This window comes from Trichechus manatus, unplaced genomic scaffold, assembly GCF_000243295.1.
Source record: "Trichechus manatus latirostris isolate Lorelei unplaced genomic scaffold, TriManLat1.0 scaffold00183, whole genome shotgun sequence".
NCBI lineage: Eukaryota > Metazoa > Chordata > Mammalia > Sirenia > Trichechidae > Trichechus > Trichechus manatus.
In genome coordinates, this window is record NW_004444119.1 from 327,861 (window position 1) to 352,229 (window position 24,369).

The 24,369-nt window shown below is 43.5% G+C and overlaps 1 long non-coding RNA gene across 1 annotated transcript; it reads right to left on the bottom strand.

Moving 5' to 3' along the window:
• Positions 1-1,221: 1,221 nt before the first annotated feature.
• On the bottom strand, positions 1,222-23,226 carry LOC111822620 (uncharacterized). The gene is made up of 3 exons (XR_002825760.1): positions 23,196-23,226; positions 14,292-14,388; positions 1,222-2,016 (listed from the first exon to the last, which is right to left on the bottom strand). It is a non-coding gene; the product is annotated as an uncharacterized LOC111822620 (long non-coding RNA).
• Between the last annotated feature and the right edge of the window lie 1,143 nt (positions 23,227-24,369).

Below are 24,369 nucleotides of genomic sequence, written 5' to 3' on the forward strand. Positions count from 1 at the left end.
ACTCCTCCTTTCCACCTCTGATTTCCTGTGTCCATTCAACCAGCTCCTGACCCTGTCTGCCTTCTCATCTCACCTCTGGACAGGAGCTGCCCATTTAGTCTCATGTATCTACTTGAGCTAAGAAGCACACTCTTCACAGGTATCATTTTATGCCCCATAGTCCAGTCTAATCTTTGTCTGAAGAGTTGGCTTCAGGAATGGTTTTAGTTTTGGGCTAACAGAGAGTCTAGGAGCCGTGTCTTCCAGGGTCTCTCCAGTCTCAATCAAACCATTGGGCCTGGTCTTTTTACTAGAATTTGAGTTCTGTACCCTACTTTTCTCCTGCTCCATCAGAGACTCTCTGTTGTGTTCCCTGTCAGGACGGTCATTGTGGTAGCTGGGCACCATCTAGTTCTAAAGAACATTCTGGCTGTATTTCTTCTAAGCCTGATTTGTTAGCTCTATGGTAGTCTATGGTATATTCAATATTCTTCATCAACACCGCAGTTCAAATGGATCAATTATTCTGTCTTTCTTTTTCATTCCTGTTGTCATTGCCATTGAGTCAATTCCGACTCACAGCAACCCTATAGGACAGAGTGGAACTGCCCTCTAGGGATTTCAAGGCTGTAATCGTTATGGAAGCTGACCACCACATTTTTCTCTCGCAGAGCAGCTGGTCGATTCAAACCACCGACCTTTCGATTAGCAGCAGAACGCTAAACACTGCGCCACCGGGGCTTCTTCTCTTTTTCATTAGGGTCCATTATTTCATCAAATTTTGATGGAATTGGTGACACCCACAATCAAGAACAAATGGACTATTTCAGGGCAATAGTTTCAGGGGTTCATCCAAAATTCATGGCTCCAGGAAGTCCAGAGTCCATGAGAATTCAAAATTCTGTTCTGCATTTTCCCTGTTTTGATCAGGATTCTTCTATGGAATCTTTGATCAAAATGTTTAGTAATGGTAGCTGGGCACCATCCAGGTCTTCTGGTCTCATGGCAAAGGAGGAAGTTGTTAATGGAGGCAAATAGGATATTCCATATCCTCTTCCTCTTCCTGGCTCTCCTTCTTCCTCTTGTTGTTCCCGGTGAATAGAGACCAATTGTTCTATCTTGGATGGCAGCTTGCAGTTTTTTAAGACCTCAGGCACTAGCATCAAATTAGGAGGTAGAACAGGAGCACTACACACATTATTAGGCCAATTAACTGGGATGTCCCATGAAACCACGACCCTAAATCTCCAAACCAGGAAACCAAATCCCATGAGGTTTTTGGATAATCTTTAAGCCTTAAACCAAAAATATTCCCTGAATTCTTCTTAAAACGAAACAATAGGTTAGTTTAAGTAGTAAAAAAGGTCTGCCTTGATCATTATGCCTTTAACAACCATCTATAAGGGATCAAAGTTACAACAGCAGCTGGAAAGAATAGATAGGAACCTTAGGGAGCAATGACTTTATGTTAATGGAGGAGGAACAACTCAGTAAAGGAGGGTGAGAATGCTTGTACAACTTGAAGGATGTACTCAATGTCACTGAATTGGACAGGTAGAAATGGTTGAATTGGTGTACATTTTGCTGTGTATATTCTCAACAGCAACAAAATAAATTTTAAAATAAATAGCCTAATAAATAATAATCTTCGTAGATATCACAGAATTAATTCCCTTTGCTGATCTCTAATAAGATCGCAACTAGCAGAGATTTTAAAGGAGATAAGACACTTCAGCAATCAACAGTACAATCACTGAGAGCACTTGTGTAAAGTACCCCAGGCCTAGGCAGTTGTGATGGTTTCATAGAAAACAGCTGTGGAGAGCAGAGAGCGTCACAGGAATCTAATATGTGCTCAGAGACAATGGCGCTTTCAAAGACAGCTTAAAGGAAAGATAATGAGCAGATTTCATCTCAAATCCTTAGCAGTGGACCTCTTCAGTGTGGGCTGGAAGCTAGCATACTCATACTTACTAGTTGGGGGGCTCTGCTGAAAGCCCCCATCTTGGGGATTCCTGTTAGGAAGACATGCAGAACCTGAAGAGAATGGGAGAAGTCTGCTATTAGGAGTAAATGAGAAAATGTTCATAAATACACATATTTATATCTCTCTCCCTCACCCCCCATCTATCAGTGATTCCTATAGATTCATAAAAGTTCCAGAATCCATTTCTTCATCTCCATGATTATCACCCGAGTCCTGCAATTCCCAAAGTGTGGGCTGCAGGCACCTGGGGTTCCCGAGACCCTTGCTGGGGATCCTCAGGATGAAAACTATTTCATAACAGTCCTACGCAGTTCTGTGCCCTTCTTACTCTGTTGATGGTGCAGAAGGACGAATGGATAAAATTGCTCGTGCCACAGCAGGAATCACGGCAGAATCTCTACTCACAGTCCTCTGCCCCTCACTACCACATATCTGCAGTTGAAAAGGCCATTTTCACTTAAGAGCAACCCTGGGGAAACAGTGAAACTGTTAATTTTATTAAATCTCGACCCTTTCAAGCATGCCTTTTCCATACTCTGGTTAACAAAATGAGAAGTACTCATAAAGCATATCTGCTGCATACCACGTTTGAAAAGCTTTTTCACCTGATACAATTTTTAATTGAAAGAACAATGACAGGCAAACTACAGGCATTCAGCCCTGGGTGTGTGGCCAATATCTTCTCCAAAATGGATGAAGGAAGCCTGTCACTTCAAGGAAAACAACCGACAGGATTTGTTGCAATGATAAACTTTGAGGTTTCCAGTGAAAATGGAATCTCTGTAAACTTGCATCAACCTCTGGGAACTTGGAACATTGCCAACACTTCCAGGCTTCTCTGGTGAGACCAGTGGTGACGCTGAGGAGTGAGATTTTTGATCCTGAGTCATGGAGCGTGTCAACATTTGGAAGCTCTGCGTGACTCAGTGAAACGATATTTTCTAAATGACCATGAGTGATGTTACAAACCATGCAGGGAAATTTGAATTCAAAGTGTCAGACAGACAAATAGATTTTAAGGTAACAAAGTATGCGTCTTAGTCATCTAGCGCTGCTACGACAGAAATACCACAAGTGGATGGTTTTAATGAAGAGAAGTTAATTTCCTCATAGTCAAAGCAGGCTAAAAGTCCAAATTCAGGGTGTCAGCTCCAGAAGAAGGCTTTTTCTCTCTGTTGGCCTTCTTCTCTTCAGTGTTCCCCCTACTAGGAGCTTCTCTGCACAGGGACCCCGGCCCAAAGGACGCGCTCCGCTCCTGGCACTGCTTTCTTGATGGTATGAGGTCCCCCTGTCTCACTGCTCACTTCTGTCTTTTATATCTCAAGAGATTGCCTCAGGACACAATCCAGTCTTGTAGATCAGGTCCTGCCTTACAAACACAACTGCCATCCATCCTCCCTCATTAACATCATAGAGGCAGGTTTACAACAGACAGGAAAATCACACAGTACCAGGAATCATGGCCCAGCCAAATTGATACACACATTTTGGCGGGGGGACATAATTCAAACCATGACAGTATGAAAAGTTGATTAATGTGGTTTTGGATTCCACGTTGCAACTAATCATGGAGAAACAATCACTTGCCAAGCTTTGGTATAGCATCAAAGAAAAATATCCACAATTATCTGGAAATTCTGTTGAGATAAACCCTTCGCTTTCCAACCACATATACATATGAATCTGGATTTTCTCCATATACTTCAACCAAAACAATATATCACAGCAGATTAAATGCAGAAGCAGATATGAGAACCCTTCTGTCTTTAATTAAGTTAGACTTTACGAAACTGTAAAATAACGCCGCTGTTCTCAATAATTGCTTCTGTTTCAAAAAACATAATTATTTTTCATAAAAATAGATATAACTTATGCTAACAAGCAACAGGTTTACCATTATTGGTTCTAACTTAATAAACAAGTGTTTAAAAATTTTCTTTTTAATATCTGAGAACTTAATGTCTAATACAGTAAATATAGATAGACATAGCTCATCTAAACAAAGGCTCTTTGAGATCCTCAATAAGTTTTAAGAGGGCAACCAAAACCCAAAAGTGCATTGCCATTGAGTTGATTCTGACTCATAGCAACCCTATAGGACAGAGTACAACTGCCCCATAGGGTTTCCAAGGAGCGGCTGGTGGATTCAAACTGCTGACCTTCTGATTAGCAGCTGAGCTCTCAACCACTGCGCCCCTTACTTTTCTTTAAGATAGTGGTGGAGATAAGCAGAGTGGGAGAGAGGGGTTAGACAGTCAGACAGGTGGGCTAAGGTCATGGTGGAGATTAGCAGACTAGGGAGGGAGGCCATACGGACAGACAGACAAGCTAAGATCGTGGTGGCTCCTAAGAGGGCGAAGGGATCCTAAAATCAAGTGTGAGAACCTCTGCCCTAGTATCAGCCAACATCCTCTCTCACCTGGAAGATAGAGAAGCTCTCTCTGTCTGCATCCTTGCCTTCTGCATTTGTTCTCTACATCTCATCCAAAAAAACAAAAAAAACTAGTTGCTATCGAGTCAATTCCGACTCATGGCAACCCCATGTGTATCAGAGTAGAACTGTGCTCCATAGGGTTTTCAGTGGCTGATTTCTCAGAAGTAGATCACCAGGCCTTTCTTCGGTGGTGCCTCTGGATGGACTCGAAACTCCAACCTTTTGGTTAGCAGGCACACGCGTTAATTGTTTGGGCCACCCGTGGACTACAGAGTGATCTATGATCATGTCATATCACCCCTCACTCTGTGAGCCGCCCAGGGCATCTAGAAGGCAATGCCCATCACAGTCTACATGGTCCACAGGCCTCACATCACAGGCCTGCATCCAGCCTCCTTGTCTCTCTACTCCACTCCAGCTTCCCTACGGTTCATTGTATGACTCAGACGCCCAAGCTCGGTCCCTCCAGGAGAAAGCCACCTTGGCTCCTCCCGCTCCTGAAACACTCTTTCCTCAGGTGGTCCCAGGACAGGCTTCTCTTTAGTGTTGGATCTCAACTTAAATGCCTCCTCCTTGGTGAGGCTCCCAGAAGGCCACCAGAGGTGAAGTAGCCCACCTGTCTGGCTGCATGACCCCCTCTCACACTCGGCTTACCTCCACTATTACTTTAGCCCACCTGTCAGACTGATTACCTCCACCACAACCTCAGCCCACCTGTCAGACTCATTACCTCCACGACTACCTTAGCCCACCTGTCAGACTGCTTACCTCCACCACAACCTTCGCCCACATATCAGACTGCTTACCTCCACCGCTACCTTAGCCCACCTGTCAGACTGATTACCTCCGCCGCTACCTTAGCCCACCTGTCAGACTGATTACTTCCACCACTATCTTAGCCCACCTGACTGATTACCTCCACCACAACCTTAGCCCACCTATCTGTCTGTATGGCCGCCTTTCCCACTCTGCTAATCTCCACCATGACCTTAGCCCCCTGTCTGACGGTCTAACCCGCCTCTCCCACTCTGCTTTTCTCCACCACTGTCTTAAAGGAAAGTAAGAGGTGTGAAATTGGAAGAGGTAATGGCATCTGGTAGTACAATTGTATATCTGGAAAATATATTACAAACAATAACACAATTCAGTAAAGTGGCTGGGGGGGAAATCTACAGAAATCAAGCCCTCCAGATACAAACAGCACTCATTCTAAATCATAATAGAAAAAAAAAAATCCATTTAAAATAGTAAAAAAAAAAAAAGAAAAAGTGAGCTGCTTCAGAATAAACCAGAAACCTGAGATAAATCTGTATGAGAGAATATTAATACATTGCTGAAGGCCCTCATACACCAGGTCTGGGTGTGACTGAGAAATGTCCATTTTTAACCAGCATCCCAGGCTCCCAGGTTAGGAAACCTCTGTTCTGATTTGCTGATATGAATATCCCTTCATCTCCTAGGTTCAGGGAGGTGCTGCAGAAACAACTTTCAACTTGGAATCTGAAGACGTGTTCAAGTCCAGATGGTGACTAGTCAGGTGACCTTGTATAAAAGACTAGATCTTTCTGACCCTTAGTTTCCCCATAGTAAACAGACATAATATTACATACCTGTGTAATTTACAGAGGAATGGGTTATATTATTACTAATAATATATTAGTAATCATAATTAGTTCACTCCATTATGTATTTTAAATATATTAATAATAAAGTTAATGCTTATTGAGAACTTAATATGTGCATTATCTCATTAAATTTCCATCACAACCCTAGGAGCTAAATACTATTATCTCCAATTTATAAGCTAAAAGAAGTTAAGTAGCTTTTTTTTTTTAATTTGCTTTAAAAAATTTTATAGTGGTAAAATTTAAATAACAAAACTTTTGCCATTTTCCTAATATTGAGTTTAGTGCTTCTGTTCTACCTCCCAGTTTGCTGTGTAGTGTCTGGGATGTTAAAAGCTTGCAAGCAGCCATCCAAGGTACAATAATTGATCTCTATCCTCCCGGAGCAACAGAGGAAGAAGAAGAGTGAGGAACAGGAGAAGGAAGTGGAATGTGTGGCTAATTGCCTCCGTGAACAGCTGCCCCCTATTGCCAGGAGACCAGAAGAACTAGATGGTGCTCGACTACCATTACTGAACATTTTGATCAAAGATTCTATAGAAGAATCTTGATCAAAAGGGTAAAATGCAGAACAGAATTTCAAATTCTCATGAAATCCAGACTTTCTGGAGCCATGGAGGCTGAAGGAACCTTTGAAACTATTGCCCTGAGATCATCTTTAAACCTTAAACCAAAAATATCCCCTGAAGACTTTTTAAAACCAAACTATAGGTTAGCTTAACTAGTAAAAAAAGTCTGCCTTCAGCAGTATGCTCTTTTGAGAACTATCTGTATGGAATCAAAGTGACAACAGCAACTGGAAAGATTAGATAGGAACCTTAGGGGGTAATGAGTTTATCTTAACAGAGGAGGAACAACTCAGAAAAGGAGGGTGAGAATGGTTGCACAACTCAAAGAACGTAATCAACGTCACTGAATTGTCCAGGTATAAACTGTTGAATTGGTGTATTTTTGCAGTGTATACTCTAAATAACAACAAAAGATAAAACTAAAAAAAAATCTTTGCCATTTTAACCATCTATCTGTAAATTCAGTACACTTGAATGATTTCCATCTTCCGCAACAGAACCTCAACAGCCCATTTTTAATACCATTATGATGAAATTCCCCCTGAAGTTGAATATGTTGACTCGAAAGATAAGGGCTGATCTGTCAGCAGGTTCTGCCTTAAACCCATGCAACTACATTAGCTCTGGGTTAATGTTCAACAAGCAGGTTTCCTGTCTAATTAGAACCAGTCTCCCTCCTGGGAGCAGCAGGTCTCAGCCAGCTGGCACAAGGATGTTGGTTCCCTCAGCAGCAATCATTCCCCTTCTCTGTCCACATGGGTCTTGAGTGGAATTGCTATGGCAACAACACAGTGTCCGCCTGGAGGATCCTGACGCCGAGACATCTGATTCTAACCTACAGATGGCTTCTGAGCCTGACACTTAGTGAAGCAATATGTTGGGCTGCTTGATAACAGATCAATCCCTTGTGAGTTACAGCTCACTCACCAAGATGGGGTCACCTCTTTGTAAATCTAGAAAACCCATTTCTCCAAGCGACAAGGTTAAGAAAAGCACTGGGGGCCCCGACACAGCCCAGCAGAGGCCCAGGGCTGTTTTTGGACAGGGGTTCTCAACCAGGGGAGTCTTGGGGTGGTACAAAGGGTGAATGTTCTCAGCTGCTAACCAGAAGGTTGGAGGTTCAAGTCCACCCAGAGGCACCTTGGAAGAAATGCCTGGTGCTTTACTTCTGAAAAAGCAGCCATCGGAGCACAGTTCTACTCCGGCACACAGGGATCACCATGAGTTGGAATTGACTCAATGGCAACTGGTTTACTGGTTTTTCTCTCATTGGGGGGTGATTTTCCCCGTAGGGGATATTTGGCAATGTCAAGAGTCTTTTTTGTTGATGTCACAACTGGAGGAGGAGTAACTACAGGCACTTCGTAAGCCAAACACTCTACCATACACAGGATACGCCCACCACAGAGAACCAGCCAGCCCAATGTCAATAGCGCCAAGGCCAAGACACCCTGCTCTTCACGGATGCCCTCACCCTGCCATCCCACACCGCGTCTGCTCCTTCCCTGTGAGTGGTCCTAGGCCTTCAAAGACTCCTTGGTTCCTTGGCTTATAGAAGATCCTTACATGGCATCCATCATCCCCCTGTGTGTCTCTGTCTAATCTGTTCTTTTTATGACTCAGAGGTGATTAGGTTTAGGATACACCATGCACTGATATGGCCTCGTTAACATGACAAAGAAAACCCTATTTCCCAACAGGATCACATTCACAGGTACAGCGGATAGGATTCCAGTACATATTTGTGGGAGACACAATTTCATCCATAACAGTCTGAGTCCTTGAGTTCTTAGGGCTGTTACTATTATTATTGAGGAATAAAGTTATTGTGCTAGTTAGGACCTTTCATTTGTAAATTACAGAAGCAGGTCTCACAGTAGATTAACCCAAAAAGGGAATGTTCTGACTTAATGTAACGAGTACACCTGCTGGACTCAGGCATGGCGGGATCCAGGTACAGAAACAATGTTGTCAGGATTCTCACTCTGTGTTTATCGTTGTCTCTTGCTCTCTGCTTGGAGCAATTCTTTCATACTCAGATCACCTTTCTCCATTTTGAGAGGAAAATGGTTTCTAGGAACCTCAGAATTTTATCATCCAAGTTCCATGACACAAACACACAGAGGTAGATTAACCAGAAAGCAAAGGCCACACAGGCTTAATTGTGTTTACTTACTCATCTGTACTGCACAATTTCACATGGGTTTCATTACATCAGATGTGCTGAAACTGTGCAGTACAGATTAGGAAGTAAGCACAAGTAAGCCTGTGCGTACCTTGCATATTGGGTAATCCATCCCCGCACACCAAAAATCTTCTTCTCTTTCTCCTATAGCTCCAAATGGGACGATCTGGGGAAGGATTCTGGTTGGTCTGGACCGGGCTCTGTGCCCACCCCCTGGCTGATCACCCTGGTCAGGGTTAGAGGCCACACCTGGCCAGGCCTGAGCCTCATGCTCACCTGTGTCTCAGGAGCAGAATACCACTATGGGCAATTCTATTGGAATCACAGGACTAGGAGTGTGGAGCGGTGGTTCCCCAAAGGACGGGGACTGACAGGCTGATGATAGTCAGAAAATGAGGCACAAATAGGCAGAACAATGGACAATTGCTCAGTACAGTAATAAGGACCCAAAAGAGGGAGAGGAAGATTCCTGAGGTTCACTGGGAAACGTGTAGTAGAAGAAACGATGAACATTTCCACCTAATTATCACACCCAGGGCGTCTGCCTTCAGCCTCCACCATTTAATTGGAAATGACTAGAGCCCTGGGACTTTGCTAATTTTATTCCCAAGAATGTTATGAAGCCTTGAAATCATAACCCTCTGGACAGACCCATTTCCTATGGGACACTCCATATGCTCTTGCCTAAATAGAAAGTTAATTGAATCCTTAATATTTGAGCTAAAGTAGTTTTCTATTCCCTCATTGTAAAACATTCCAGCAAGTACTAAGTGAATCTTGTGAATCACCCTTTTTCTTTTTTTACATCAGTAAGTGTTCCCAACTGCCAATTGATCTAATTCTGCAATTAAAGTACACAACCAACACTTTCAGTTTTATATTATCACCAGGGACAGTTAAACAGGGAAGATAAATGAAAATGCATCTAGTATCCTCCAGGCCTTTTAATCCCCTCCCAGCACAGACTGCACAGCTTTTGTGGGTAAATGTGGAACATATCACACCAACTTTCTACAAATGTCCCCAAAGACGTAGCAATTGCGATACAATCTGGCATTATATTGAGAGTCACACTGCTAGTGGTTGAGAATACTATACTTTGGGGGTGGGAATAGGGGTTTATTTTCAAAACAGAGCTCCTCGCCATGCCAGGTAAACAGTTTTGCCAAGCCCTGAGGACGTTTGATGAACTGATGTTGACCCACAGCGGCTAGTATCCATCACAGGTTTAAACCAGTTGTCATCAAGTCTACTCCGACTCATGATGACCCCATGTATGTCAGAGTAAAACTGTTCTCCACAGGGTTTTCAACGGCTGATTTTTCAGAAGCAGATCTCAATTTTTCTTCTTTTTTTTTTCCAGAACTAGATCCAAGCTTTTTTTCTAAGGTGCCTCTGGATGGACTTGAATCTCCAACCCTTTGGTTAGTAGCTGAGCATGTTCACTGTTTACAATACTCAGGGACTCCATCACAGAGTTTAGGAAATCTCTATCCGTGGGTACCCAGGCACCTCAAACTCAGTATAGCTAAAGATCTATAGGGGTGGGGGCTGCCTTTCTTCCTTGTCTGAGAAGGAAACACCACCATCCCGAGCGGGAATCTGACCTGGTCCCAAGCACCTATGTGATACAACCCGAAACACTCCCCTTCGCCACGGGCTGGAATACCCTAACCACTTTATTTAGAATCTCAGGCTTCTCACCTGGATCCCAACATTGAATATTTACCCTTAGGTCTAGTCACACAGTCTCCAATGAGGGAGAACTCATGAGTCACCAGGAGCTTGGAAAACTACAAATGCCCAGGCCCTGCCCAAGGGGTGCTTACGTAAGGCTTGGCAGACTCAGGCATCGCTGCTTCTAGAAACTCCTGGGCCCTGTGGCAGTCAAGACAGGGCTCACCCCCAACCCAGTCCTCTCCCATCTTCCTACCTGCCTGCGGCACCCACCTGCCACCACTGCCACCAAGATAAAATCCAGTGGGCTGGGTTCAGTCCATAATGCTCTGGCCCAGTGACAGTATTGTCTAATACAGACAACACAGGTGCTAGAAGAGGAGCCCCTACATTAGAAGACACTCAAAACACACAGTAGCCGCAGCAATGGACTAGAACATACCTATGATGGTGACGATGGCACAGGGCACAGAAATGTTTTGTTCTGTTGTCCATGGGGTCACCATGAGTCAGAGCCACCTTTATGGCCACTAACAACAGCAATAGTGCAATCCTGATAACATTCCTGTGAAGTATGGCATCCCAAAAATTTTAGGAAGTTGTACTTTTATTTTCATTTAGTTCAAAATATTTTTTAATTTCTCTTGAGACTTGTTCTCTGACCATGTGTTATTTAGAAGTGTGTTGCTACATCTCCAATATTTGGGGATTTTCCAGCTGTCTTTGTGTCCTTGATTTCTCTGTGAGGTGCTTACCATGATTTCCTCATTTTGCAGATAAGGAAACAGAGGTGCAGAGAGGTAGCCAGGGTCACCCAACAGGTGGAGGTAGGCCAGGATTCAAACCCAGAATCTGCTGCCTCAGAACAGGGAGTAACTATGCCAAGTAAACCAGACGACCCATGTAAAGCTTTCCACTGGAGCATGGAGTGTGACCTGGGCCCAGAGAACCGTCACACTTAGCCTTTGCCCTGAGGTCCACCAGAAATTATTTTCATTTGGGGCATCAAAAATTCAACGCAGTCCTGGCAGCCTTTAAGCCCAAAAGGTGGACACCCCTCCCCAAGGAACTGCGCTCTGCTTTGGGGCTTCCAGGAAGCTCCACTGACTGTTCATGTCACTGGACAAGGCCTTGAACACATAACTTAGAGTTTCCATGCCCTGGATACTGGCCTTTCTGTGCCCAGATTGTGTGAGTAAAGCGGGGGGCAGTGGAGGTGGGGGAGGCGGGCACGATGGGGGAAATAACTTGGGATCCTTTCTCAAGATAAGAAAAGGTAGGTACACCTGCCTTCTGCCAAAACCAAAACCCATTGCCGTCAAGTGGATTCCAACTCAAGACAACCCCATGTGTTGCAGAGTAGAACTGCTCCACAGGATTTTCTTGGCTGTAATCTTTACAGAAACCAGTCATTTTAGGTAACATATTTTTATTATTATTATGACATCCTGCAGCATAATATTTTCATCCTGCTGAAATACTGAACGCAGGTAGCTCGGTTTTGTCCCTTACATCCTGCTGCAAAAATACAACTCAGGCGATGCCAACAGCTATGCCCTTTTGGAAACTGCCAAGCATCCTCACTGATTCATGCTCACTGATTCATTTCTTGCTAATGCTGCTCTGGCACTATGCGGAAATTCGTTAACACCAAGACAACCTCCTCATTAACCCAATGACTGCTAAATGGATGTGGCCTGTGAACCCCATTTTCATCCTAAATGCATGCTGTAAGCACAAGACTAAAAACACTGTGGAGAAAGGGTGTCAGCCAGGACATGAAAATAGTGTCATTATGTGTATGGAACTAGATGGGATAATGGTATTTGAAAAAAGGTTATATGTTAATGAACTAAAACCCTCCACTCCACTGCTTCTCTGGAATGCTGCCTGGATGCAGGAGACTCTGCTGAGGAATTGCTGCATTTGATGTCTTGGATGAGTCGACCTCTCTATCCCTCCCTGGGAGAAAATGTTCTTTGTACAAATAGTCAACTTAATGAGCATGTTTGATTAGAAAGGTGAGGCTCTCTAGGCATCGGTAGACCAGGAAGGGAAGAGAGTGGAGGAGACACCTGACCAGTTCTGCTCATGAATTAAATGAGAGTGTTGGGGGAGGGAGCCACCAGGCAGTGGTTGATATCCCTTAGAAGGGAAGCCTATCCATCCGTGAACAAGTTCCTCTGGCCAGGGGACTGTGAGTATTCAACTGTGATATTTGTGGTTTCTGCATTCATATTCTAGCATTCGTTTAAAACATGCAGAACGTGCAGGACCCCATTCCTTCTGAACCCCGACTACTGGGATGCTGGAGCCTTGGGTCTCACCGTGAAGAGAGATGAGTCCCCAACACAGGGCTCAGCCCCACCTCTGCTCTGCGGCCCTGACCCATGATCTGCATCATTTTCCCATGAAATATTGGAAAAGGGCCCCATTCATCTTTCTGCCTCCAGTCCCATCCCTCAAACCTCCCCTTAGCAATATTGTTGTTGTTTGCTGGCGTACATTCTAACTTGACAAAATGACTTTCCTAACATTGAGGCCTGCTGCTTCCCTGCCTTCGGGCTTCCTGTGTCCCCGCCATCCCTACAGGACACCACCTCCTTCCCAGGGCAGAGACTCACCACGACTTGGCCCTGGCCATACTCCTCAGCGTCAGCTATCCTCTGAGCCCTCCGCTCAGTCCCCCAACCAGATCCAGAAGACTAAATGCTCTTCCCTAACTTGAGTGCTCACCGGGACACACGTTGGTTTTCAAATCACACCCCTCCTGCTCAGGCTTCACAGCCCCAGAAGCCTTCCTTGATGCTCCAGGTAAGTTTAACCAGCCTCACTTCTGCTCCTTGGATTACTTACACAGACTTCAGGGGGATGTTCCAAACTGGTAACTCCAACACCCCACCCATCTGAAGTAGAATCGTTTCTATGGCAGAAAGTGAAGACTTTCTCATCTCCCATCCTCTGTGGTTAAATGGCATGTTTGGCTTTCTCTGTTTATTTTAGGGTCTTCCATAATATTAATGGAGCCCTGGTGGCACGGTAGTTAAGAGCTCAGCTGCTTACCAAAAGTTCGGCAGTTCAAATCTATCAGCTACTTCTTGAAAACCCTATGGGGCAGTTCTACTCTCTTCTATAAGGTCGCTATGAGTAGGAATTAACTTGATGTCAATGGGTTGGTTTTATAATATTAACAAATAAAAATGTGTATGTGTCACAGTATGTGGAATCAATCCACAGAGGAGAAAGATTTTAGACACAAGCCCAGGCATGGCCAACTGTGAGAGAAAATTGGGCTGTGGTCGTCTTGGGGGACTGGCTCTGTGTCCTACTTTTCCCGAATCCCGCCCCTTGTGCCCTCTGCCCATATCCACAATGGAAGCCCTCGTCTCTGCCCTGATCAATAGCTTGGCTGCTATAGTGCTCAAAACCACCAAAATCCTATGTACTGAAGCAGAAATTCTGCGCAAGATGACAGCGAGGACATCTATTCACCTAGCGCACGTGGGAGGACATGATTTTATACCACATGCAAACTCTAGGGCTTTGGTAACATCATGACTCTAAGCCTCAGTCTCAATGCATATATATGGGAAAGAGGAGAAGGAAGAGGAGGAGGAGCATTGTAATAGGATCTGCCTCATAAGATTGTTGCAAATACTCTTAAATAAAATAATCCAGAGGGTCTGGCAAATCATCAGTGAGGGCTAGATGCCAGCTGCTGTTGTTATTGCCGGAGAAAATGAGACAGCTGAAACTGGTAGCACTGGCCTGCATTTCAGTGGGGAAGATGATACCCACACAAGCTAAGCCACTCGCTCACTGCAAGTCGCTGTACCTGCAGCTCTCTGACCTCAGCAGAGTTCTGAAATGGCTTCACCCGGTGCTCACCCAGGACTTTGGCAACCAACATACAGCCTCTTCTCGGTCCCTTTCTAAAAAAAAAAAAAAATTAAATCAGTTTTTTTTTTTAACTGTTGTAATATTTATATATAACACAACATTTGCCAATTCGACATTTTTCAGGTGTACAATTTAGTGATCTCAATTACATTAATCATGTTGTGCAACCATCGCCCACAATTGCTGAGAATATTAATTCCTAAGGAATAATTTCAGAGCTTGCAAAGGAGAAAATTCAGGGTTTTCGAGATTGGAATTTGAATCTTGCAAAGATTCCAGGAAGGAACTCTAATGCACCATATCTGATGGAAAATAAGTCAGGCTAAATACCTTGCAGTGGCCACATTGGAGAGCAAGATGAGTGAAGCCCACATTGGAGGGTTCAGGAAGAAATGGGTGCAATTGAAGGGCTGATGTAGCAATCTGACAATCGCAGGTCAGGGCATTAAGAAGAGAGGAGTCAAGGGCATCACTGATCAGAAAAGAGAGCTTCAAAGTCCAAGATCTTTGAGACCAGTCCTTTTGACTCCAAGGCAAAGTTCACTGGGATGATGACATCTCACCAACAACCACAAGGAGAAGGGACAGCAATTGGAACAGAGAGGCAACCTTGTGGTGGTGCGAAATGATGGCAGCTCTGGAGTGAGGCCAGCCCGGAATGTCCCAGCTTGGCTCTTCATGGCATGCGCCATCTTGGACAAAGTGCCAACATGTTCCCGCCTTTGTAAAATGCTGGTGGTGATACTGAACTCATAAAGTTGTCTGAGGAAATGAATGATATGATGGTCCAGGATCCAGGGTGAATTTTGCAGCCACAGACTTAGGTTTGCAGAAGTAAAAGTGTTTGCTCCCCATTGCTGGTGGGAATGTAAAATGGTACAGCCATTGTGGAAAACAGTTTGGCGGTTCTCAAAAAGTTAAACATAGAATTACCATATGACCCAGCCATTCCAATCCAAGGTATATACTCAGAAAAAGTGAAGGCAGGAACACAAGCAGAAACCTATACACCAGTGTCTGTGGCAGCACTTTTCACAATAGCCAACAGGTGGAAACAACACAACATGTCCATCAATGGCAGCCTTTGTATACAAAGACAGAATCTGATATTAGGAAATGGAGTGCTGCGGTAACAAATACCTAAAATTTGAAAGTGGGTTTGGAAATGGAAATCGGTATGGGTTGGAATAGTTTTGAGGCACATGACAGAAAAAGCCTATATTGCCTTGAAGAGAATGTTGGTAGAAATAATAGATGTTAAAAGTGCCTCTGATGAGGTCTCAGATGGAAATGAGGAACATGTTATTTCACAATGGAGTTTCCTTGTTATAAAGTGGCAGAGAACTTGGCTGAATTATGTTCTGCTGTTGGATGGAAAGTAGAACTTGTAACTGATGAATTTGGACATTTAGCCGAGGAGACTTCCAAGCAAAATGCGGAAGGTATGGCCTGGTTTCTCCTTGCTGCTCACAGTAAAATATGAGAGGAAAGAGATAGATTGAGGAAGAAACAATTAAGCAAAAAGGACTGTATCTTAGTTATCTAGTGCTGCTTTAACAGAAATACCACAAGTGGATGGCTTTAATAAACACAAGTTTATTCTCTCACAGCCTGGTAGGCTAGAAGCCCAAATTTAGGGCCCCAACTCCAGGGGAAGCTTTCTCTCTCTGTCGGCTCTGGGGAAAGGTCCTTGTCATCAATCTTCCCCTGGTCTAGGAGCTTCTCAGCACAGTGACCCCAGGTCCAAAGGATGCACTCTGCTCCTGGCTCTGCTTTCTTGGTGGTAGGAAGTCCCCTTGTCTCTCTGCTAGCTCTCTCTTTTATATCTCAAAAGAAATTAATTTAAGATAAAACCTAATCTTGTAGATTGAGTCCTACCTCATTAACATAACTGCCATTAATCCTGCCTCATTAACATCCTTGAGGGAGGATTTACAACACATAGGAAAATCACATCAGATGACAAAATGGTGGACAATCACACAATACTGGGAATCATGGCCTAGCCAAGCTGACACATGTTTATGGATTGACATACAATTTGGAAAATTCCCAGCCTATAATACTGCAAGAAATGAGAAATTATGCTCTATAGAGAACACCCAGGGTGTGGCTGTATAAACTTTTGTTGATAATATATTGGGGAAGATTCCAAGCTCTTAACCACTGCACCACCAGAGATCCCTAAGGAAGGCAATTGGGCAATATTTCTCAAGTATAATGCCATGCCCTTTTACTCAGCAACTCCCCTTACAAATGTATTTACATGTGTGTATAATGATGTAAATCTCAAGTATTTCTTTGCAGCACTATTTGTTATAGCAAAAGATTGGAAATAACCTAAATGTCTATCATCATGGGACTGGACAAGTAAATTACCTGACGTTCATAAAATATAATTCGACTCAGAGGTTTAGAAATGAGTATGCTTCCTCAATTACTAATATATTATTAAGTGTAAAAAAACCCAAACCAAACAAAACCCATTGCTGTCAAGTCGATTCTGACTCACAGCGACTATAGGACAGAATAGAACTGCCCTATAGGGTTCCCAAGGCTATAAATCTTTACAGAAGCAGACTGCCACATCTTTCTCCCATGGAACAGCTGGTGGGTTCGAACTGTCGACCCTTCAGTTAGCAGCCAAGCGCTTAACCACTGTGCCACCAGGGCTCTTTTGGGTGAGTATAAAAGTAACGTCTAAAATGTGTACATTAATTTCTCTTAAGTCCCTCCTGGTACTCTGATCTCACCCTGAATAAACACATAAATCACTGAGACATGGAGGAGGCCTTCATTCTTCCATGGCTTATCTGGCTTCCAATTGTCAGCAAAATAAATAGTGGTGACAGTATCTCTCCCTTTGTTTCTCACAACAAGCAAATGAATACTCAGAAATACTTAAAAAAAAAAAAGGCAACCATCAAACATAACCTCCTGCTTTTAAAATTACAGTCAAAAATCTTTTGGGGTGATTTTCATTTTTCATTATTTTTCAATCTATAGTCCAAATTCAGTACTGTAGGCAGTACACTCTTATAAGCCCTTTTCCAAATATGAAATGACTAAATTAAAGCTTAGTTCAAATATATTCTATGGATTAATTCAACAAATATTTATTGAATGCCTGCTACATGCTACTCAAAATTAAGACTCTCTTAGACCTGGTCTTTCAAAAAATGACAGTGAAGAAAGAGAAGGATGAATGAATGAGTGAACACGAAAGACTAATAAAAAATTCTACAAAAAAATACAACCCTATAGTGATCCAAACAAACCAAACCAGCTGCCATGGCGTTGATTCTGACTCATGGCGATCCCACGTATGTCCGAATCGAACTGTGCTCCATGGGGTTTTCGATGGCTGTTTTTTTGGAAGTAGACCACTAGGTCTTTCTTCCAAGGCACCTCTGGGCGAACTTGAACTTCCCAAGGCACCTCTGGGCGAACTTGAACTCCCCATCTTTGGGTTCGCAGTGGAGCACGTTAACCACTATGGAGTCCCTGGGTGGTGCGGATAGTTTGTACTTGACTAGTACCGGAAAGGTTGACAGTTTGAACTCATCCAGTGACTCCATAGAAGAAGGTCCTGGCAACCTGCTTCTGTAAAGATTATAGCCAAGAAAACTCTACAGGGCAGCTCTAACACATGGGGTAGCCATGAGTAGGAATCAACTTGATGGCAACAGGTTTGGTTTTATAGTGGTCCTGGTTAGGCAAAACACCTTCTCATTCATTATTTCTTAAAGTTTCTCTATTTCCTGTGTCATTAGTCCCCAGGTGTTTCCTGCAAGAATCAGAAAGCAGCTCAGATCAGTCCAAGTAGCACTGGGAGTTGCACAGAAACAAAGTCCTAGTACAGCTGGGTCTTGTAGGAATTGGACATCTCATCTCTGGACAGGTCTTCTCTTTTCTCTCCCTCTGCACCTGTGACCATGCCCTCCCTCTCATAGGCTTCTTGATCTCTCCTACCAGTGGCATCTCTAGTGAGGTATGGGGGGTGCGGACCACACCAGGTATCTTAGTCATCTAGCGCTGCTATAACAGAAATACCAGAAGTGGATGGCTTTAACAAAGACAAATTTATTCTCTCACAGTCTAGTAGGCTACAAGTCCAAATTCAGGGCATCAGCTCCAAGGGAAGGCTTTCTCTCTCTGTTGGCTCTGGAGGAAGGTGCTTGTCATTGATCTTCCCTGGACTAGGAACTTCTCAGTGCAGGGACCCCTGGTCCAAAGGACGTGTGCTCCTGATTCTTATTTCTTGGTGGAATGAAGTCTGCCACATCTCTCTGCTCACTTCTCTCTTTTGTATCTCAAAAGAGGTTGGCTCAAGATAAAATCCAATCTTGTAGATTGAGTCCTGCTTCATTAACACAACTGCCGCTAATCCCATCTCATCAACATCATAGAGACGGGATTTATAACACATAGGAAAATCACATCAGTTGACAAAATGGTGGACAATCACACAGTGCCAGGAATCATGACCTCATCAAATTGATACACACATCTTTGGGGGACACAGTTCAATCTATGACATTTCACCTTTTGGCCCCACAAAATTCATGTCCTTGCCACATGTAAAACACAGTCACCCCATCATATCATAGCAAAAGTCTTAAATCAACTCCAAATCCAAAATCCAAAAATTCTTCCTCATCTGTGAAATCTAGAATACAAATTATCTGCTTCCAAAGTACAGTGGTGCAACAGCCACAAGGTAGACATTTCCATTACAAACGGGAGAAATTGGAGGGAAAGAAGGCACGACAAGCACCAAGCAAGTCAGCAGAACACATTAGCCCTCAAGGCTTTGAAAATAATTCTCTGTTCTCTGAGACCATCTACATAATGGCCCTGCCCTCCAGACTGTAGGTATTGGCCATACTCTCTGGATTCTGAGTGGAGGCCCCTTGGCCCTGGGCTTCAGCTCCACATTCCAGGCCCACTGGAACAGCAACTCTGCTCCCTCAGCTTTAGGCACACCATTCTCCTAGTCCATCTGAGTGGCGACTCCACCCTTAGAAACTCCAGAGGCCATGGCTCCACCCTTTGAGACTTCAGAGGTATTGACCATATCCTTTAAGACTGAGGCAGCTCAGCTCCCTTTGTTCCTTGTCACTTCAGCTGCTGCTTCCTGGTTTCTTGGCCTCTCTGCCCTTCAAGCCTTGCGCCCACGTCTGCCCTGTGGGGTAAGTGTTCCAAAACTCTGTAGCTCCACTGGTAAGTGCCTTGAGGCACTCTACTCTGCCTGTAAACTTCAGCCGGAAGGCACTCAACTCTCTTGCTCCATGGGTCCACGAGCCTAGCTCCAGCGATAAGTGCCCGGAGGCACCCTACTCTGCCAGGAAGCCTCCTGCGCACAGGCACTCAGCTTTCTGGCTCAGTGAGTCAACTCCAGCTTTTGCTCGTTCTGGATCCTGCAGCTGGCTCCTGTATATCTGACTTCTGGTTCTTGAGACTTGAGCTAGCAGCTTACCTGCAGTCTTGCCTGCCTGTCTTGGGGTTCATTGATCTTCACAGCCTGTGAGCAAGAGCCCTGTTCTCCGACCTGCCAATCTTCGTTTCACCAGCCCCTGCGCTACATGAATCAGGAGAAGCCTCTATCCTGATCCACAGACTTGGGACTTTCCAGCCTTTACAACCACGTGAGCCATTTCTTTGCTATAAATCTCTCTCTATATATATATTTATACACTTTACTGGTTTTGCTTCTCTAGAGAACCCAGAGAACTAAGACACTGGGTGACACTGTCAGAGGGAGTGTCACCCAAGTGACTGTTTAAAAAATTTTTGTGCAGTGTTTCAGCAGAAATTTATTATTTTTTATAAAAATATTCCTGTAGTTAGTTATAACCACAAAACCATTTTTCATAAGCCCAGCTTACATGTATCAATATATCTACAAGGCTAAAACTCTATGCTAATTTACTGTTTGAACCTTCTAATGAGTTCCGGTCAGAGTTGTCATTATTACCCAAATACAATGATGCTTCAAAGCACCTGGTTTCATCTGCATGCACTACAAGCATCTGCTGTTGCTTTCGTTGCTGCCAGTGTTTTTATAGTCACTGATTTTGTCAAATTTTCTGGTATTTTAGCTACAGTGTTGTGGTAATTAGTATCTGTGAACCTATATCAATAACTTTTTTGAGAATGAAGGAGTAATTAAAGGAAAAGAAGGAGTGATATGTGGGAATTACAAGTTACAAGTAACATTAATACAGAAAACATCACTAAGGTTCTGTATGGTTGGTACGGGAGGAGGTCCATGGGGGTGGGGGTGACACCATGAGTTACCACACTGGGTGACACCAACCCTAGTGACGCTGCTGTTTCCCACCTCTCCTTCTATTTCCCTCTCTGAGGACTGGCTCCTCTGCCAGCTTGTAATCCCTGCTTTGGGTCAACATACCTCTCCACGGTGCTGCCTACGTTCATAGCACCTTTCAGAACCATGGCCAATCATCACAGACAGAGGCAAATGAGAGGCTGAGAGAGAACGTGACCGACCCCTCCTAGACCTAGGATGACCTACACCTGTGCTACTGCCCGTACCTCTCCACCCTCTCAGCTAAGGTCAGCACTCGAGATACCTGGTGTAGTCCAGGTGCTGTGGGTTGGAGGCCAGCTAGAAGAGGAACTGGGCGTGGCACATAAATTGCTAGCCATATCTACTACAAGACTGAGCTTATCGAGAAGGATTATTCCAGAAATTAATGTTTGCTTAATAACCTTATGGAAATATTAAAAGGTATTGCATACTTTCTTACAAACATGACCTCACACTCCCCCACTTACAACTTTTTAATGGCTAGTCATTCTTTAGCAGTCCCTAGGTGGCACAAACAGTTAAGCGCTCGACTACTAGCTGAAAGTTTGACAGCTTGAATCTACCCAGAGGCGCCTTGGAAGTAAGGCCTGGCAATCTACTTCTGAAAGGTCACAGCCCTGAAAACCATAGGGAACAGTTGTACTCTGTACACATGGGTTTGCTGTGAGTCAGAATCAACACAACTAATGACGACAGTCATTCTTTATGTGTAAACTCCAGAGAGCTCACCTTTCGTAGTCTTACCTTTTCTTACTCATGCAGCCTTATTTCATAATACTCCTTTTCTCCCACTCCAGTCTCCCCTCCCTTTAGATCTTTGTGCTCGCTGTATTCTTTTGAATCATTAGTACTTAACGTCACATTGTTGTTGTCGTCAGGTGCCCTTGAGTTGATTTTGATTCATGGTGACCCCAGGTGGCGGAGTAGAAATGCCCCATCGGGTTTTCTAGGCTGTAATCTTAACAGGAGCAAATTGCCAGGTCTTTCTCCCAAAGAACAGCTGGTGGGTTCGAACAGTCAATCTTTCGGTTAGCCATGGAGCATTTATCCACTGAGCCACCAGGGCTCCTTATCATATTATATCATGACACTGAAATATTTATTTTGTTTTTACATTTTTTAAAACATTTGCAGTCAGGTCTATTCTAGATAAAATTGAGAGATAGGGGAAAAAGAGGGCATCTGAGTCTCTCAGTTAAACCCACCTCCATGCCAACACACCTACCCAGAGCTTGGTTCACTCCTGATCTCCCTTCCTAGCCAGGGAAACCGGATCAGGGAAGGTCCAAACTTCACTCATGCAAAATGAAAATAGCCAGTAGCTTTCATTTCATTTGCCTCTCCCTGGAGCACTTGCGTTTTATCATAAATCAAACATTTAAAATAAAGTAATAATCACGTAATGTTAGAATTTCCATTATCAGCCAGTGGAAAATTGATTTACTGGAAAGGCAGGAGACTTTCAACTGCCCTGAGATCAAACCACATTCTGCCTTCATCTAAGGTTGACTTGGGTGCCCTCTCACTGTTTTGAAAGTGTATATTGCATAGATAAATAGACAGGATTTTTCATAAAACTGGTTATTACTGCATCTGCCAAGGCAATCCCACAGAACCACACATCAACAAAAACTCTCACGTAGATTTCCACAAAAGGTTAGAAAGGATTAAATAAATTTTGTAGAACAGCATTTGAGATTTTGCTTCTATCTATATTTTTCATAACAGTCAGCAGAGAACTGATTACATGCCTCCAAGAAATGAATAATCTGGCATTTTAAAGAAGTTCAGACGCGGGCATTAGCACAAAACAAGCCATTAACAGCACCCACCCCCCCACCGTGTGTCAGGGCATACACAGCCTAGAGGCCCTTTCAAGTATTTTATCTTTCAGCTCCTCCAAAATCTATTTTTTAAAAGCATCCAGATGTCTATCCTAAAGGCGATTATTTCCTTAAAGTTCATCAAGAGTCAGAGACAAAAGAAAAATACATTTTCACATTTGTAGTTTTGTCCCCCGGCAATATAAGTGAAACGTTAAATTGCACTACTACTTGAAAAGATTTAAGGAAAAAGGACCCAAGTATAATTTGAGTCAATTATATTACAAAATTCATGCTAGTCAAGACAGTCCACACAAATTCCCAAATTTTCTTATGAAACATTGTCAGTGCCTTCCCAGACTACAATAGTAATTGATTTGTATATCGTACCTGATAGCTTTTGCAAGGATAAAAGCCCTGCAAATAGACTCAGGGTAAATATACTAGTGAATAAGACTCTTTGGGGGCATTGAGTCAGCTCTTTGCAAGCCATCGTTCCCGTGCCTTGAACACGTGTCTGAGTTACACAAGTGGCAAGAAGATTCAAGGCAATTTCCAAATTTTCCTGTATTATCTCTAGGATGTAACTTTAAAGGGCTGTTCTGTTGGTGTTGTTTGTTGTTGGGTGTTTGCATTGGAAAAGTTGTTGTTGCTAGTTGCCGAACAGTTGACTCTGACTCACCCCCATGTGTAACAGAACGAAATGTTGCCTGGTCCTGTGCCATCTTCATGATTGTTGGTATGTTGGAGTCCATTGTCGTGGCTGTTGTGTCCATCCATCTCATGGAAGGTTTCCTTCATTTTTGCTGACCCTCCACTTCACCAAACATGATGTCCTTTTCTAGCGATTGGTCTTCCCTGATGACGTGTCCTAAGTAAGCGAGCCGAAGTCTCGCCATACTATCTTCTTAGGAACATTCTGGTTGTATTTCTTCTAGGACTGATTTGTTCGTTCTTCTAGCAGTCCACAGTAGATTCAGTATTCTCCACCAACACACAGTTCAAATGCATCAATTTTAGAACACTATAAATGGAACTTGCTTACTGCAAAAACAACATAAAGGCAAGAGGTTAGTCTTTTCTTTGATTTTCCTGGGGTATAATAGGAATATGCACCTAACACTTAACTAGTTTTAACTGCCGCTTATCTGCCAACTTGATTATTAGGTATCCGTCTCACTTCCCAAGTTAGGGCATCACAGTTAAAGTCAGATGTACCAAAGGGGCCTCATTTATTCTTCAGAAGAACTCTGCTCAGCAGCCACCCATCATTTCAGTCTAGCTAATGCCTATAAATTCTTTAAATGAAAAGTGGAATGTATGTGTCTTTTCCAAGGAAGTTAACCTTCCATTTCCTAGAAGATGGGGGCACCATATACTTAGATTTAAAGATAAATTGTGATACAGGACAAGCAACTTCTCACTCAGCCCCCAGTCTCTCACAGTGTTCTGGCTTCCATCACTTCGTACCGTGGGCAGGTTACAAGAGCTGCCCTCTCCGGCTCTAAATGTGTGCTACCTGATTTTCTAAAAGCAGGTTTGAGTTAGATAGAGAATTAAAATGAAGTCATTTAGAAATACATTAGGGAACCTTTCATTTCAAAGAAATCTTATGATGTTTAATTGTAAGTCTCGGCCCGTTGCTGTCAAGTCAATTCTGACTCATAGCGACCCTATAGGACAGAGTAGAACTGTCCCAGAGGGTTTCCAAGGAGCACCTAGTGGAATTCAAACTGCTGACCTTTTGGTTAGCAGCTGAGTTCTTAATCACTGCACCACCAGGGCTCGTGTCTATTATAACAGAATGTGAACATGAGCTTGATCTATCAACTTGCTGATATCTACTCCAAGTCAAT